General features: G+C 39.6%; 1 pseudogene; it reads left to right on the top strand.

The window, feature by feature from the left end:
• The first annotated feature begins 8,451 nt into the window (after window positions 1-8,451).
• The window catches only part of LOC139936696 (uncharacterized), a 78,768-nt pseudogene continuing 70,456 nt past the window's right edge, over window positions 8,452-16,763 (top strand).

Raw genomic sequence — 16,763 nt, 5'->3', positions numbered from 1 at the left:
CGTACCGGGATTCGAACCCACACTTCGGTGACTGCACTAGAACTTGAATTCAATGCTCTTAACCACTCAGCCATGACACTCTACCAAAATTAATGCCAATGTGTTTCATGCTGAAAACTGTATACTATTTTCTCACCAAACAATGAATTAAAGGTACTGAACACCTTTGGTTATTGTCAAAGACCAGTAGGCCTACTCTCACTTGGTGCATCCCAACATATGCATCAAATAAAGTCTTCGGACTATTTGAATCAATTGGCCATCGAATTTTCAAGAGAAGTAATACAAGAAAAAAACACTGTTTTCACAAGTTTGTGTTCTTTCAAATGCAACAAAGCTTCAGGCCCGAAGACTTTTAGTTTATTAAGTTGGAAAGGTTTATTCGTTTTATAGAGAGAGCCGTTTCTCGCATTTTTTGCTCTGCATCGCTCGTTACCAAGTAAATTGTTATGCAAACAATTATTTTGAGTAATAACCAATAGTGTCCAGTGCCTTAAAGTAAACATATATACTCGTTTGTTATTTCATGTTACCTAAAAAATGGTTATCACACAAATAACGAACACTTTTTGCGTCTATTTTCTGACCTATACCGATCCCACATACAGTACTTTTAATGCATGTGCCAGTAGTTTGATGAGATAGTTGTTATTTCACTGAAGTCTGTATTGTGGTTATTACTTAAAGGAGTATTGGAACTTTACATTGAAGAAAATACCACCATGTTTAACACACTTGACCGTTATGTGAGTAAAAGTCAACACCGGCCAAACTTTGTGTAGTGCCACCGGAAAATATTTAATATCTATCTGAAACACTGCGTTATAATGGTAGTAGCAAACGAGGCCGCACGTTGCTCCAAGTCCTGGCCGAACTATGCTTAAATGATTGGGTACTTTTTGTAAGACAAAACACAATGTTCACAATTATTTACACTAAACTTACACCTTTTTAAGATAATGATAGTAGAAAGCGTACCTTAAAATAATAGTTGCGGGGGTGTTGTAGCTTTTGAGAAATGTGTAAAACAATGTCGTGAAAATATCATGCTAAATCATTTTCGTCTCATGATCACTGTTTTCCCCTTTCTTCAAAAACTACTGCACCTCATCAAGTAATATTTAAGGAAAGCTTTCTACAATCATTATCTTCAAACTGTGTAAGTTTAGTGTAATCTGTGGACTCTGTGTTTTTTGTGATACAAAAGGTACCTGGACCCTTTAAAAGCAGCTGCTGCTGCTGACGATGATCACACAAGAAGAAGTTGCCATTGATTTCACCAAACTCTTCCTAACTTAGGATTAATCTTCGGACTTAGGACGAGTTCAGTTCCGTATCCAAATTCTATAAGATGCATTGAACCTGTCCTTAGCCAAGACGGGTTACTCGTCCCAGCTCGAGATAGGAGTAATCATAGAGTTTCGTGAAATCGGCTGCTGCGAAATTATATCGTCTCAAACGCCCCCGTTGATGAGAACTCGATAAAAGTATGCCTAAGATCATATTATTGCCCAAGGCGAGATTTTTAAGATTTCAAATTTCCCTGGTGTCATTTTGTGAATGGTGCAGCCACAGAGATGCAATTGGTACCACGCAGTCACCCAGCCTTGCTCCAAGGCAGTCGAATGGTTCACTCCGAAAAAAGACCGCCGCTGTATAAAAACCCACCCGTGTTCACTGTGCGTAAAAGGTAACCACATCGCACGATACGATGCCCCCGTACACTATCCGCATGCGGCGGCCTCCGCATGCGGTTAGTGGTACGAGTGCGGATGACTTGTGTGCACAGTAGTAGTACGATGTGACAGTATGTATACGGATGGGTCGTGCGGTGTGGTTGGACGCACCACGCACAAATTGTACCCGCTATAGAAGCTTTTATGAGTCTTACACTTTTTTATGAAAAACATTTTTTAAAGGCAGTGGACACTATTGGTAATTACTCAAATTAATTATTGGCATAAAATCTTACTTGGTGACGAGTAATAGGGAGAGGATGATGGTATAAAACATTGTGAGAAACGGCTCCCTCTGAAGTGCCATAGTTTTAGCGAAAGACGTAATTTTCCACGAATTTGATTTCGAGACCTCAGATTTAGAACTTGAGGTCTCGAAATCAACCATCTAAACGCACACAACTTCGTGTGACAAGGGTGTTTTTTCTTTCATCATTATCTCGCAAGTTCGATGACCGATTGAGCTCAAATTTTCACAGGTTTGTTATTTTATGCTTATGTTGAGATACACCGACTGTGAAGGCTAGTCTTTGAGAATTACCAATAAAGTCCAGTGTCTTTAACACAAATTTATATTTCCTACCTGAGTGGCATTAGAGGAGGGGGTTGATTTAGAAAACAAAACTGAAAGATAACGCCCCAATTAGCGTGCATGAAGCTAGCATGTTCACACGGTCAATCGGTTCCAATCATTTTGGAACGATGTATAAATATAGCCATACGTTCCAAAACGAGTGTCAATAGTGACACGAATGACGACAATTCTAGTATGCTGTCGTTTAGCCAGATGTTCAATGTTCAACCAGCCACAGTATTCAATATTATGGTTAATATTTCGGGTCAACATGTCAGACTGAAAACATCAAGTTCCACAAACACATCGGTATGATATGTCATTGAAATGAGGAAATTCCCATCCAGCGCCCACTTTTGCATTGGTCTCAGCAGGCCACCGTAGAATGCAGTGCAACACTTCACGTGTAGGGGTTTTCCAGTTGTGAGAAATAGCTACCATTGCATTGCGCACGGGATGCCGATCAATACGTTGTACTGTATACATTCACATCGGTGTCGAGTTGGCGAAGAGCTGCACTGCTTTTACGATTTGAACGTTGGTTAACGATCATAATCCATTACTGTTTGCCGGCAATCGTCCACTTCTGATTCACCAAAGAGGTTCAAGTGTACGCAGTGAGCATTAGTCACATCTACAGCTTGAGGTAGGACTTTACTTGCACCTTGCGGCACTAGGGTCCATAACCATCTATAGACGTGTAATATTAACTGACAAGTTTCATCATCATTTATAATTTAGCGGTCGCAGCTTTAATAGGACAAAAATGAGAGATGTTTTAGAATTTCATGTCTTTTTAGCAAATTTAAACTGTAGTGTATGACATCCCCTAAATAGTCTTTATTCATTTATTCATTCATTCATTCTATCATTCTGTCGTTCTTTCATTTATTTGTCACACCAAGTTTCACGAACCAAGAGCTGTCCTTACCCTAGCCCTATGCACAAACACATCAACCATTGACATGTGAGGAACACATCATGATGTAGCACACACTATCGCAATGGTTGAAATAGGTGCAACTATAATTGCAATATGAACCTTTGTACCATCGAACCATGACGAACACAATGTGTGGTTAGGGTATGTGGGGTTTTCCCAGTTGTGAGAAACTACTATACTACAACCATGGAGGTAGAAATGTCCATGCTACAACGCATACCGGCCGCATGGCCGTGTGGTTTAAGCCCAACCATGGCCCAATTGCGGAAGTACAACATTTTGTGGATTGGCGAAGGTGCACTGTTTTTGTAATGTAAACTTGAACGTTGTTTATCGTACAGAATCCATTACTGTTGCCAGTCATTTTCCACTTCCGATTCATCAAAGAGGTTCAAGTGTACGCAGTGAGCATTAGTCACATCTACAGCTTGAGGTAGGGTAAATTGTGTCTTAACCATTTAGCCACTGTGCCGCATATAGCGACACACTGTATACGGTACGAGGAAACCTCGCTAGCGTGTGTTTGTAGAAAAAAAGGAACATCAAAAGAAAACTCGATAGTCATTAGTAGGTCTACGCATTTGTTAATATTTTATATCTAGTTGTTATAGATCGTTATTAATTCTCCCTTCACAGTTGACTTGTCGAAGCTAATAATGATGAAATAATTTAGCTCTTGCGAAAAATAAAACGCTCATTACATTAGTAAACAGAAAACTGTTCATCATTTATGATGATATTGTCGAAAATTAACGCCTTCGCATTTAATCAGTATGAGCATTGAGCCAGACAAAAGCCTTGAAAAGCTATTGTGTTCATTTTATCCGTGCACAAAAATATTCGCCATAAAAATTACCGTAGCCGTTTAACGAGAGGCATTTATTGTTCCAATGAGAACTTGTACTTTTATACAAATATTACCGAAAGGATAAAAAGTTGTGCATACACATTAAGCCGTGGCTATCTTTTAAAATTTGAACTACGATTCCAGTAATTTACTGCAAGAATCTTGAGAAATTGGATTTCAGCAAACTCGGGCGGTGCAGGGACTAAAGGGTTAATGAACACTCGTGTGTGTACGTACAGTACAATAATCATTTTTTTAAAAGATCAACACAAACAATGTCATTAACATATCCTATTAATTAAAAGTCCTCTTTTTCATTCATTTGTTTATAATAATATATAGTGTCATGTTTGTTTGTTTGTTTGTTTTGAACTTCAGTTATATGAGGTTAACCGTCTTGCAGTGTGCATTAAGAATGTAAAAAATATAATATACAATATCAATACTTAAGTTTTATATAAAATGTACTCATGGAAATTATAAATACTATTGACATGCTTTGAATTACACGCACGCCATGACTTCAGTTGTCCCAGGTTATGGCCTTGGTGCCCCTTTATAATATTTCAATAGACTTTTGAGACTTTCCAAGGGCCCTTAATAAAAATGGCCTGACCCTCTCAACGATAAAACTCCAGGCTTGTAATCATAGATAACATAAATACTAAAACAAGATGGATGCAAAACAAATAAATAAATAACCGGCAGTGGACCAGCCAGTAAAAACTAAAGGAAAACTTCAAAATGTTAGGCTTTGAAACAAACAGCTTTAAAAACCACGCAAACTGTTGCCTATAACATTATGTACTTAGATTTAAAATGATAGATAAAACGAATTTGCAAGTTTACGAGAGTTGTATTGGTTTGTGAGGGGCAAATTGACGAATCGTTTAAGATCACTGAGGCATGACAAGGGTGAGTTGAGTGGAACTTGACCAAAGTATCAATTTCAAGATGACTGGTTCAAATCGTTGAATTGTTAACATCCGCTTTAATATTAAAGTCACAATTCATTGATGAGGGCCAAATCTAAAAACATGGGGGTCAGTGGGTCGAATGTTCGAGTCAACATTGTGATTGCCCGCTGCGCGTTAGTGTTATTCTTGGTGTAAAGTATAAAGGGAAGACACATCGTGTCCATGATGGCTTCCAAATGCCGCAATTCATTTAATTGATGTGAGTCGTAAGTCAACTGTTCTAAAATTATGGCCATGGGCACATGATAGGCCTACCGTACGAAGTAGCCTGAACGTATGACGTCACAGATATCAGCCTGACCGAATGTTGCCAGATGTACATTTGACCTCGCAATCATTTCACACTGAGTTTCGCGTTCAACTCACACCTACATTATACCAAAATTATCGATGATTTCGAAATTTGTGTGTTTTAGGATCAACACAAATAATGTCATTGTCATCAGACCCTATTAGTTAGAAGTCCTCTTGTTCATTCATTTGTTTATTAGGTGTTCGGGCAACTCTTTGATATTGTTCGTTTTTTTTTCTTTTTGGTATTTATTCTTCCTCTCGATGAAATTGTGCATGCAGGTAGACAATGACCAGTAGATGACACAAAAGTTGTTACGTCACGATGACGTCATCAGTTGTATAAGTACACTAATCCAATGGTTATTATTTAAACGAATCGTAACTCAAAAAGTACAAAAGCTATTACAACAATTCATACCTCATCGGAAAGGTCTTGTAAAGAGCTTTGAACGCTTCACAGACATGACCCCCCCCGCGCCACTTTAACCTTCATTTCAGGTTCAAAACATAGTTTGAAGATTTCAAAAGTTTATAGCCGACGCCTGTAGTATGCGCCTACATATAGCACGAATGGAACAGTAATGAGAATGTCATCAGTTTACACTGTTGTTGTGACTACGTGCGCATTCACTAAAGTGGCGTGATGCTGTATTCCGTTTTACACTGTGCCGATGACCAATGCATATTATAAGTTATCACACAAGCGCAGGAGGAATACGGAAAAAATATAGCGCTTATATCCAAGGTAGTGATATTAGCCGTGCAATAAAGTTTGTTATTTATCACCACTCCATTCCATTCTGCGAATCTGATTGGAGGATTAGCGCGTACTTGAAAATAACATAATATGGCGGAACTTACGCAACGGAAACGAATGCATGTTCGGCGTCAAATTGTTTCCTTTTTGCCCTTTTGATGGCATAATGGTGATGGTGGAATTGAAGACGAAGTTTCGCTGAGATGGCCACCTACTTCAGTGGTTCGTAAGACTTTTAATTACGTGAAAAAATACAAGCAGTTGTGTTGATCAACGGGAATAAAAAAATCAGCGGAATGGTTTTGGATCGAGTGACAGACTTCCACTCGCTGTGTTGCATTCCTTATTTCCATGATACACCTTACAGGTAGAAGTTAGTAGTACTTAACTCATCATATGTTTTTAGTCAAAATTCACGAGGGGCTTAGGTTTGCCGTTTCCTCGATTTGCCTTCGTTTTACATTTTTATTAAAAACAAGTGCCCCTTTCAATAGTCTAAAGTTAACAGCCCGCTCGTCTGTAAAATAAATCAAATATCCTTTAATTTAATGCACACACTATTCTTGACTTAACGACATCATTACTAGACATCAATGTTTCATGCACCGAAACTTGATGAGTATTCAAAGTTTTAAAGCAACAAAACTTTATAATTGTCAACATCTGGCATGGCTTATTTTGAAAAATATTATACTATAGCTTCATTGAACGTGATACAATGTACATGTACTTGTGAGTAACCCTAAGGGCAGTTTCGAGATCTGCAGCGAAGATGATCAAAAGGAAGTCGAACAAAATATTGCTCTGTATGATTTATGATTATATGGACCCTTTCAATTCTGAAGATAAATTGAACAAAATCTCCCGGCGCCTTGGTGAGCGGTTTAAAGTATCTGGACTTCCGACAAGTTCGCACTGTATGAAATAAAGTTTGACCCATCCTTTAAATTTACAGATAATGACGTGAACAAATTAATATTTGCTTCGTCTGCTGGCATTTTTTTTGGTAAGTTTACTAGGTACGTACTTCAAATCAAATCTCTCGATAAGAAATTAGCTATGACGTCGTAAGTTAAGAAATCTGTTTATAACAAAAGTTCATTGTTTTGAAAAATTCTATCATGGGCAAAATGAGTTTCAGCTTGGCTTTTTCTTGTGAATATTCGTTGTATGCATGTTTTTTATAGTTCCCGTTGAAACTATGGTGGTAGAAAAAAAAATTGAAATGTATAAAAGTAATCCGTTTTCATTTTGATTTCTTTGCATTTTGACGAGCTATTAACAAGTTATTCTTTTCATCAATTCCAACATTGACCCGACGATACCCGAACACTATAGTGTTTGTTCATGAAAACACTAAATTCTAGTTCATTTGTCATTTTGGTTTTGAACAATATGAAGTTATTAGTCTTGCAGTGTGCATAATATTAAGAATCTAAATACATAAAACATCAATACTTAAGTTTTATAATTTAGCCTCGAAGAAGTTTTAAAAATGTACTGATGGTACAAATACTAATCACATGCTTTGAATTACACGCATGCCATGACGGTGCCCGGTCATGACCTTGGCGCCCCTTCAAAACTTTCCCATAGACTTTGAAGATTTTCCACTGGAGTACCCTTTGCAAAATGAAAAAGCCCTTGCTTAACATTGTGATTGCCGGCTGGACGTTGCGCGGTGTTATTCTTGGTGTAAAGTATAAAAGGGGAACAATTTAAGGAAATTATTGTTAACATACTCATTTCCATCATACAAATACCACAATAAGTCGTGTTAGTCCATTGTTCAAAATTCCTGGGCGTTGTCACTTATTTTTGAGTATACATACGAACTAGCCTGTCTGACGCCACTCTTCGAAAACACTGATCTTTATGAATTATACCGTTCAGTGTTCGAGGCTCGTGAATAAGCCAAAATACCAGCCTGAACGGATGTTGCCTAATGCACCTTTGACCTCGCATGCATTTCACAGGGAGATTCACAGTTAACTCACACGTACATGTACACATTACATAATAAATAAAACAACGGCGTACATACACTATGCACACTCGGAAGTGCAAGGATCGGAAGTGCAAGCTGACATACTAAATGACCTCGGATCATTGATAACACACTCATATATCCAATGCTATCATTATATATAATGTAATAAATGGGTTTATAAGACCAATGCCTGTCTTTATCCTAGGAGGCAAATTACCCAGTTATTGTGCTGCCACCTAGCGTTTAAAAGTCTCCATCATTGTTCACTCCCTGATTGTAAAACGAACACGTCCTTGTTTTATTTCATCAGGTTAAACAGGAGCCAAGATCAAGATGGCCGAAGCTGCTTTACACACTGAGACCACTTGCAAGATTAGACATGTACACATCGAATGCCCAATCTGCCTGAGTCGGTTCACCGATCCGAAAATCCTGGACTGTCTTCACAGCTTCTGCTTCAAATGTCTTCAGGAACTTATAGACAAACAGGATCCGAAGACGGATCTTATTATTTGCCCAATGTGTAAAAAGGAAACGTCAATCCCAGATGAGGGATTGTCAGATCTTCTTAGCTGCTTTTTCTTGAGCTCGCTTATCGATGACGTCATTAATCTTGAAGATCAGAAGGAGGACATTAACTCTCCTGTCTCGACTTGCGAAGGATGCGACGAAGGTCTGGAAGCCGTCTCACGGTGTGTTGACTGTGAGGTGAATTTTTGCAAGACATGTCTGACAATCCACGCAAAATTAAAAAGCAACAGACATCATCAAATCGTTAATGCTGTCGGTTCGTCACATGTGCGACCCAAAGACAAGGACAAAACTGAAACACAAAAGTGCCGGAAACACACTGACCAGGAACTGTGTTTCTATTGCGACACGTGTGATTTACTTGTGTGTCTCAAGTGTGCGGTGTTTGATCACCGAGCGTCCAACCACAATCTCTCTGAAATCAATGATTCCATTCGATCTTATCGTCGAGCTGTTGATGAAGCCTTGCAGAAGTTTGATGAGTGCCGTAAGCAATTCCAAACAGTGGATGACTCTATTAAATACACACACCAGAGTTTGCAGCTCATGGTTGACCAGGCTCTTCGAGATATTGTGGCTAAGGAGGAAGAGGAAATCACTAAGATAAGAAACGCATCTCGCCTCCTTCAAGAAAGAGTCTCTCAAATTGGTCAAGAAAGAGGTAAGGGATTTGAGAGCATACAGAGCAGCAATCACGATAAGATGAGCCGTGCAGAGCAGATCGTAGCTTCAGTCAATGACTTAATGCAACATGCTGATAACTTTGAGCTGCTGGACCTCAAGCCAAAAGTTATGCACAACTTAGACTTCCACAAAGAACTCCAGTTTCAAACAGTGCAGCATAGCAAGTCATTCATCGGGTTCAAAGGTCATGATGTCATCACTGATGCAGATCTCGGTAAAATACTAGAGGAAGAGAAGTGGGAGGTAAAGACAGAGTTTGGTAAATACGGGGGAGGTGATGGGGAGTTCATTGATGCAAGGGACGTTGCTTGTTTTAGCAATGGTGACATTGTCGTTATTGATACAGCGAGGCGGCTATTATCCACATTTACGTCAAATGGTAGTTACAAATCTACAGGTGTTCAAAGTGGAACAGAGGACGGTAAACTAAAACAACCTTTTGGTGTTACCGTGACCTCTGATGACCTGCTTCTGGTTACTGATGGACAGGATGTAAAGTGTTATGATAGAGAACTGAGATACATTCGTCAGTTCCGACCCTCACAGAATCAAGTCGAGGGGCAGTCAGAGAGTCTACTTCGTGGTATTGCTGTGGACAAGAAAGAGCGTATTGCAGTGGCTGACTGTGAGAGAAAGGTAATATCTCTCCATAATATGGATGGATCCATTATTTCCACAATACATCATGACGATATTAGTAGCATCTGCTATCTATCTTTAAGCAGCAAGGAGCGTCTGATCTTCACAAACTACCAGATGATGAAACTAGTTTGTGTGGATTTCATGGGAAACGAGGTGTTCAATATCAGCACCTTCATTGACGGCAATCTTGTCTATCCTAATGGTGTGTGCTGCGACGATGCTGGAGACATCTATGTGTCTGTTCGGTGCGGTGGCTAGGGAACCGGTGAGACACATCATTACGATGCATCAGGTGAGCACATCGGCTGTGTAGCTCGTGGCTTGTACAATCCTGTAGGCATGACGTTAACTCCTACCGGTGACATCATCGTGGCCGATAGGCGCTCGGTCAAGGTCTTGCATCGTCTGTGAATGTCGTGACGTCATGATCGAACATGGTACAATAATGTGAATGACAGATGGAAATTAACAACATCCAATAATAAATAATGACTAACCAAAACCAAGGCATCCTCATCAAGAATATGAACAATCTGTTATTCTAACAAATCCACAGTCAACTATTATTCTAAACGTACCAATAACTTAATATAGAAATTGTTTGACTTTCGCTTTACATTGAGTCACTTAAACTAAAAGGTGGTATGATGTAAAATCATAACAATAGACAGATTGCACTACAGGCAACACGTGACCTGAGATAGGTATTACATATCAACAAACACGGCGTACTGCGTATCAACGTGCGTTAAAAAGACATGATTATTGTTGCATTTGTTTGTTCAATCGAGGCTTTTCTTTCTCGAAATCACTGAATAAAATTCATGAGTTTGTACCATGAGACCTTACCGGTGGCTGAGCAATGCCAGTTGTAATGGTTACACACAGCCCACCAATGAATGACATTCTACGAGAATGTTCACATAATGTCATGTGTTTGTTCACGGAAAGTGTGGTTTTACTTTGCCCTCATTGTAATGATTTTGCTGCCAATATTTTCAAAAATATCTCCTGAAGAAGCTGCAAGTTCCTTTATTTTCACCTTCAAATTATATACTTAGAAGGAGTAGCTGTCAGCTAGAGTCGGACAACTTCCCGGTCTCCCTTGACACAGCCCGACTTCACGCCGTGCACAACGCAAAATCCACGGCTCATGAGCTCGCTCAAACCACAGTAAATTAACGTAGTCTAACCATACTCTAAACCTCTTGTATATTGTAGTAGAAAACTTTGTCTATCAAACAGCATTTATTTAAATAATGTCACAACATTCAACTAAAAAGGGCTTCGTATTTTAGTGAACGTGAACGTCAAAAATTGTATTGTTGAGGTCACCACTTTGGGCATATTGGCGAGGTTTAGCTGCAAGCTGCACAGTATGCGGGCAAATACGTGAACGTGAATGTCATCAACTTGTGTTGTTTCGGGGTGACCTCGCCACTTTGGGCTTTAATATTTCATGCTCTCGTATGAAGTCTGCGCGCACGTTTGTACCTGACGTGAAAAGTGGTAACTGCACGTATGCTTAAACTTGAGAATTAACGACACAATGTTTGACGTTCACGTTCACGTTGCTCGCGGAACGTGCAGCTAAACCTCCCTAATAGGTCTGATAAATCACAGGTAGATTGTTGACAGCAAACTGTAGCATTGATACGAGGTACTAACAAGGTTGTAGGGATCCCAGATCCGAATATTGGCCGATGGTGTCAAGTTGGCATCGAATTTTTGAAAAGTGAACTGTGGAAAAAGAGATAATCAACATTATCTTAAAAAGATTGCTATTTGCCAACCACTAGCTTTTTTTGGAATAAACGTACTAGTGCTCTTCTACCCCCTTTATGGTTCACAGCGGATGGCCTCAGCATAAACAAACTTGCCATGCGTTAAATCAAAAGAAAAATAAGTTTACATTTTAGAATTGAAGTAACTGCTGATCCAATTCTTCGAAATGTCGATATAATTTTGCATAAGGTACCGTTTGACTTCAGACATGCCGTGGGAAACCAGAGAAATGCTAGACCACCACCTACGGACAGAACAATAAATTAGTCTAGATAGAATAAGGATATCTGTAATAAATAATATCAGCTATAATTTGTAATAAGCGGACTTTTGTAAAAGGCTTTTGTAAAATCTGGTAACTCTATAAAGAGCTTGTAAAATATTTTGTTTGCGCTACTATAAGTTTTGGACTAGTTGTATAACATGAACTTACGAATTGCCAAAGGAATTCAAATGAGTTTCATTTCAACTCTATATTGGGTGTTTGGTATAGATAGTGTCGGGCTTTGTTACAAAATGATTTTGTTTGATTTTAAATAAAAAACGGTTTTAAATACCCGCCTATTCTGTTTTGGTTAGTTTGGTAGACATAAGTATTTTCGTTGTTATACATAAAAGAGAAACATTCTCAAAATCATCTTAATGGTTGCTACCCGAAAACTCTTAACGTATTTTTTGTAATCTTTCACAGCTGTTTTCAACTAAGTAACAACAATACTTGCATACGTACATGTTCAATAAGTGACAATTTTGCTTAAAGCCATTGGACCCTTTCGGTACAGAGAAAAAAAAAGTTCACAGATTTACAAATAACTTACAGGGTTTACAGAAGGTAGCGGTGAAAGACTTCTCTTGAAATATTATTTTCCATGAAATGCTTTACTTTTTGAGAAAACAGTAAAATAATATCAATTCTCGATAGCGAGAATTACGGATTTATTTTAAACACATGTCAAGACACGGCGAAACGCGCGGATACAAGATGACTCCGATGACCGATTGAGCCTAAATTTTCACAGGTTTGTTATTTGATATAGAAGTTGTGATACACGACTGTGTGGGCCTTGGACAATACTGTTTACCGAAAGGGTCCAATGGCTTTAAGACAATGGAAGATATTAACCATTCATAAATACCTAAGACAGTTTATCCATTCTGATTGGGGGGGGGGGGCATCACGGATGATATAATTAACACCAGTAAAAAGTGTTTAAACATGGGCGTGACACGCGAGCTAGTCTTGGTGCAAGACGTTTCTCGTTTTCCCTTCACGCACAGCGCGGCCAACTCACCAACAGCGCCCGCACCGACTCACCTGACTTAGTCCACCCTCAGTAATTATCAGCATCCAGACTGCAACCGGTTTATTAACTGTGTCTACATGTAGGCCTGCAACCGGTTTATTAACTGTGTCTACATGTAGGCCTTGTATTGCTTCGTTCAATCTGGACCCCACAACTGACTCTCTTTTGAAAAGAGAATAATAGAACCAGATGTTTGTTGGTACTCGATAAGGTACATGAATGTGCGAAAAGACGCTATCAGACGAAATTTCCATAAAATTCACTAAAAAGCCCGCTCATACTTCATGCAAATGCGAAGCAAATTTTGACGTCACAGCTCCCCACTCGATGCGAATATTTTGCGAGAGTTGAGCACATTCCAACCCTTGCAAAAAACCTTGCAAATATTGGCTACAAATTAATTCGTGACTTCACAATTTGCTTCGCATCCGCAGGAAGTATGAACCGGGCTTTAAGGATGGGGAAGAAGACAAATAATCTTTGCGCGACTGAATTTCCTGCCATACCGGCACGATTTTACAGGTTTGAATCCCGTTCTAGAAGTTGAGTTTTCTTTTCTCCGAAAATTGAATTGAAATTTACTTCTAGTCGGTGTCCCTTGTGCATTGTCCATTGTTCATTTGTTCCACTTTACTGCTTCTGCTACACTAGTAATAGTACACCCGTTTATCTAGTAATGAATTGTCATTATTAGCCTTCAAGAAAGACTCTGTTAGGGTCGAAACGTCAGGCCACTAACTATTTGTTCATTGTTTTATAGTACCATAATCCTTTTGGTGAAATCCCCTTTTTTCACCATTATGTCTTTTCGGTTGGTTTGAAATGTGCAACAGCTAATTATATTTTCCCGAGGATTTACTTCCTGAACGTCGGATGTTCTTATTTTTCCTGTAGAACAGAAACCGAATGGACATCACTTCCCGCTACAAAACTACAACAACACCTATTATACAGGCTGTCGCTAAGGAGTATGACTATCGGGAGGGGGGGGGGTTGAGTTGCGGAGTTTGAGTTGGCAAGCCTTCTCATGAGAGTATAGGCCAATCCTGGCAGATGTTTGATGGCCACAATATCTGCGTTGGAGGGATGCTTCCTCGGGATGGACCGCTCTCGTGACGCTGCATCCTCCTAATCTATGCAGCTTCTGCCCTGGCATCCTCAGCTGACGCTGCCCCACTCTTGGTTAGTGAACGCCATGTGGGCCTCTCCTTGGCCATGTCTTCCCATGTGATGGTTGGAATGCCAGCTGCTTGGAGATGACGTTTCAGACAGTACTTGAAACAAAGTTGAGGGCGGCTTATGATGACGAACCCCCTCCGCCTGTCCAGTTCTCCGTACATCTCCTCACCTCAGCCTGATCCCGAAGGCCTGCGCTATGTGTTTATTGTGCAGCATACGTTGAGATGTAGCGACACTCTCTGGGACACTCTTGGTTCGAGTGGTCTGTATCCAACGGAGAGCCTGGGCTCGACAGCTGGAGAACACAAGAACTGCCCCGCATGCAGTGTTCAGAAGAAGGAAAACCCCTTCCACTAAGGTAGTTCCAACCATGCCATTGACCAACGTACTAGTAGTTCATCTGCCATGAAGGGATACCAAAACCACTGCTGCCTGGTTTGGGGATTAGTGAAAAGCATCATCCATCAAAATTAGAGCAGATAACAAAATCTTTCAACCAACTTCTTTTGGCGCAAATCGAACTTCCCCAAAAGATTATCACTCAATTTATCTAGCGCTCTCTTTGAAAACGAACACAACAAAGATTGGCTGGTTGGTTTCAAGACGACTCTATAGCTAAACACTCTTTTTAACTTTTGAGGAACCCGTCTAAACAGGTGTTAGTTATAGACCCTGTCTTGCAACGTCACTACTAGCCCGAACTGTTGTCAACCCAGGTTGGAAAAATATGGAAAGCCATAAAATATGCAACTAAAAAACAGACTACTGCTGTTAACTGCTAGTAACAATGTTACAAAAATATTCAAACCTTGTGTTGGTTTTGTTGAAAACAAACAATACGGGAGGTATTTTATTTAGTTAAAAGTTCGCATAACATAAGTATTGTTTGAAGTTTTGCACGGTATGGAGAAATAAGATGAAACTATAAATAAATAGTAAACTTGCGGGTACAGCCATGTTTAAATCTCGGTTAAAACATCGTTTTACTTTAAAGACACTGGACACGATTTGTAGTTGTCAAAGACCAGTCTTCTCACTTCGTGTATCTCAACATTATGCATAAAATAACAAACCTGTGAAAATTTGAGCTCGATTGGTCGTCGAAGTTGCGAGATAATAATGAAAGAAAAAAACATCCTTGTCACACAAAGTTGTGTGCGTTCAGATGCTTGATTTCGAGACTTCAAATTCTAAACCTGAGTTCTCGAAATCAAATTCGTGGGAAATTACTTCTTTCTCGAAAACTACTCCACTTCAGAGGGAGCCGTTTCTCACAATGTTTTATACTACCAAGCTCTCCCCATTACTCGTTACCAAGTAAGGTTTTATGCTATTTTGAGTAATTACCAATAGTGTCCACTGCCTTTAAAGGAACACGTTGCCTTGGATCGCTCGAGTTGGTCTTTGAAAAGCGTTTGTAACCGTTTGTTATAAAATGTATATGGGTAGAAAGGTGTTGTAAAAGTAGAATACCATGATCCACACAAACATGCCTCGAAACTGCACGGTTTTCCTTTTACCGCGTCGACTAGCACGGTCGGACAGTTATGGGAGTCAAATTTTTGACTCCCATAATGGCCGACCGTCTTAGTTCGCAAAGTAAAATGAAAACCATGGAACTTCGAGGCAAATTTGTGTGGATCATTGTGTTCTACTTTTAAATTATCTTTCCAGCCATTTGCATTTTAAAACAAACGGTTATAGACGTTTTAATAGACCAACTCGTCCGGCAACGTGTTCATTTACATTTGAGGAGGAACGCTGTGCGGCTTCATTGCATTCTAAAAAAAAAATCAAGCTCAATGCGGGACGCGTATTTTTTTCCCAGGACAGATGAGGCCACTTGCCATAAATGGGCGTGTTTTACCTACTTTTGGGTCTGTTTCCAACACAGATGAGGCCACTTAGCATTCGCCCATTATGGTAAGTGGCCTCATCTGTCCTGGGAAAAATACGCATGCAGGACGCCCAAGGGACGTCAACGAAGAACTTTAGCACCCTGTCAAAACCTCAAGGTAAAATAAACCACTGGTGAATGGTGTCAAAATAGAGGGGAAATCGCCAACATAGTGCTATAGAAAGCTCAGTTGAAAGAGCGCTGGCATGTTGATCCTGAAGTCGTTGGTTCGATTCCCGATCTAGTCATTGTTTTCTTTTATTCAACCCCAAATCAGATTCTGAACAAATAAACAAAACTAAGAAATGTATGGAATCGCACAAGGAGTATGGTATGAAATTTTAAAGTTTGTAAACAAAAGACCAGAGTATCTCCAAGTGGTTCAGCGTTGATATCAGCTGATGTGTCCAAGAAGGAGGGTGATGATGATAATGTGAAATCTATTTGGTAGCACAAACGCACCCTTACTTTGAAGATAATGATGATAGAAAGCTCCCCTTAGAATCTTACTTGCTGGGGTGCTAGAGTTTTTTAGAGTGAGAAAACCAAGTCACAAAATAATGTTGGTCTCATTTTCTCGACTGTTCAAAGATCTGAAACTGCTCAACATTATTATATCCACA

Source organism: Asterias amurensis, chromosome 4 (assembly GCF_032118995.1).
Source record: "Asterias amurensis chromosome 4, ASM3211899v1".
NCBI classification, from domain to species: Eukaryota; Metazoa; Echinodermata; class Asteroidea; order Forcipulatida; family Asteriidae; genus Asterias; species Asterias amurensis.
Note: the sequence above shows the minus strand (reverse complement) of the source record. Positions and strands in the feature narration are given on the sequence as shown.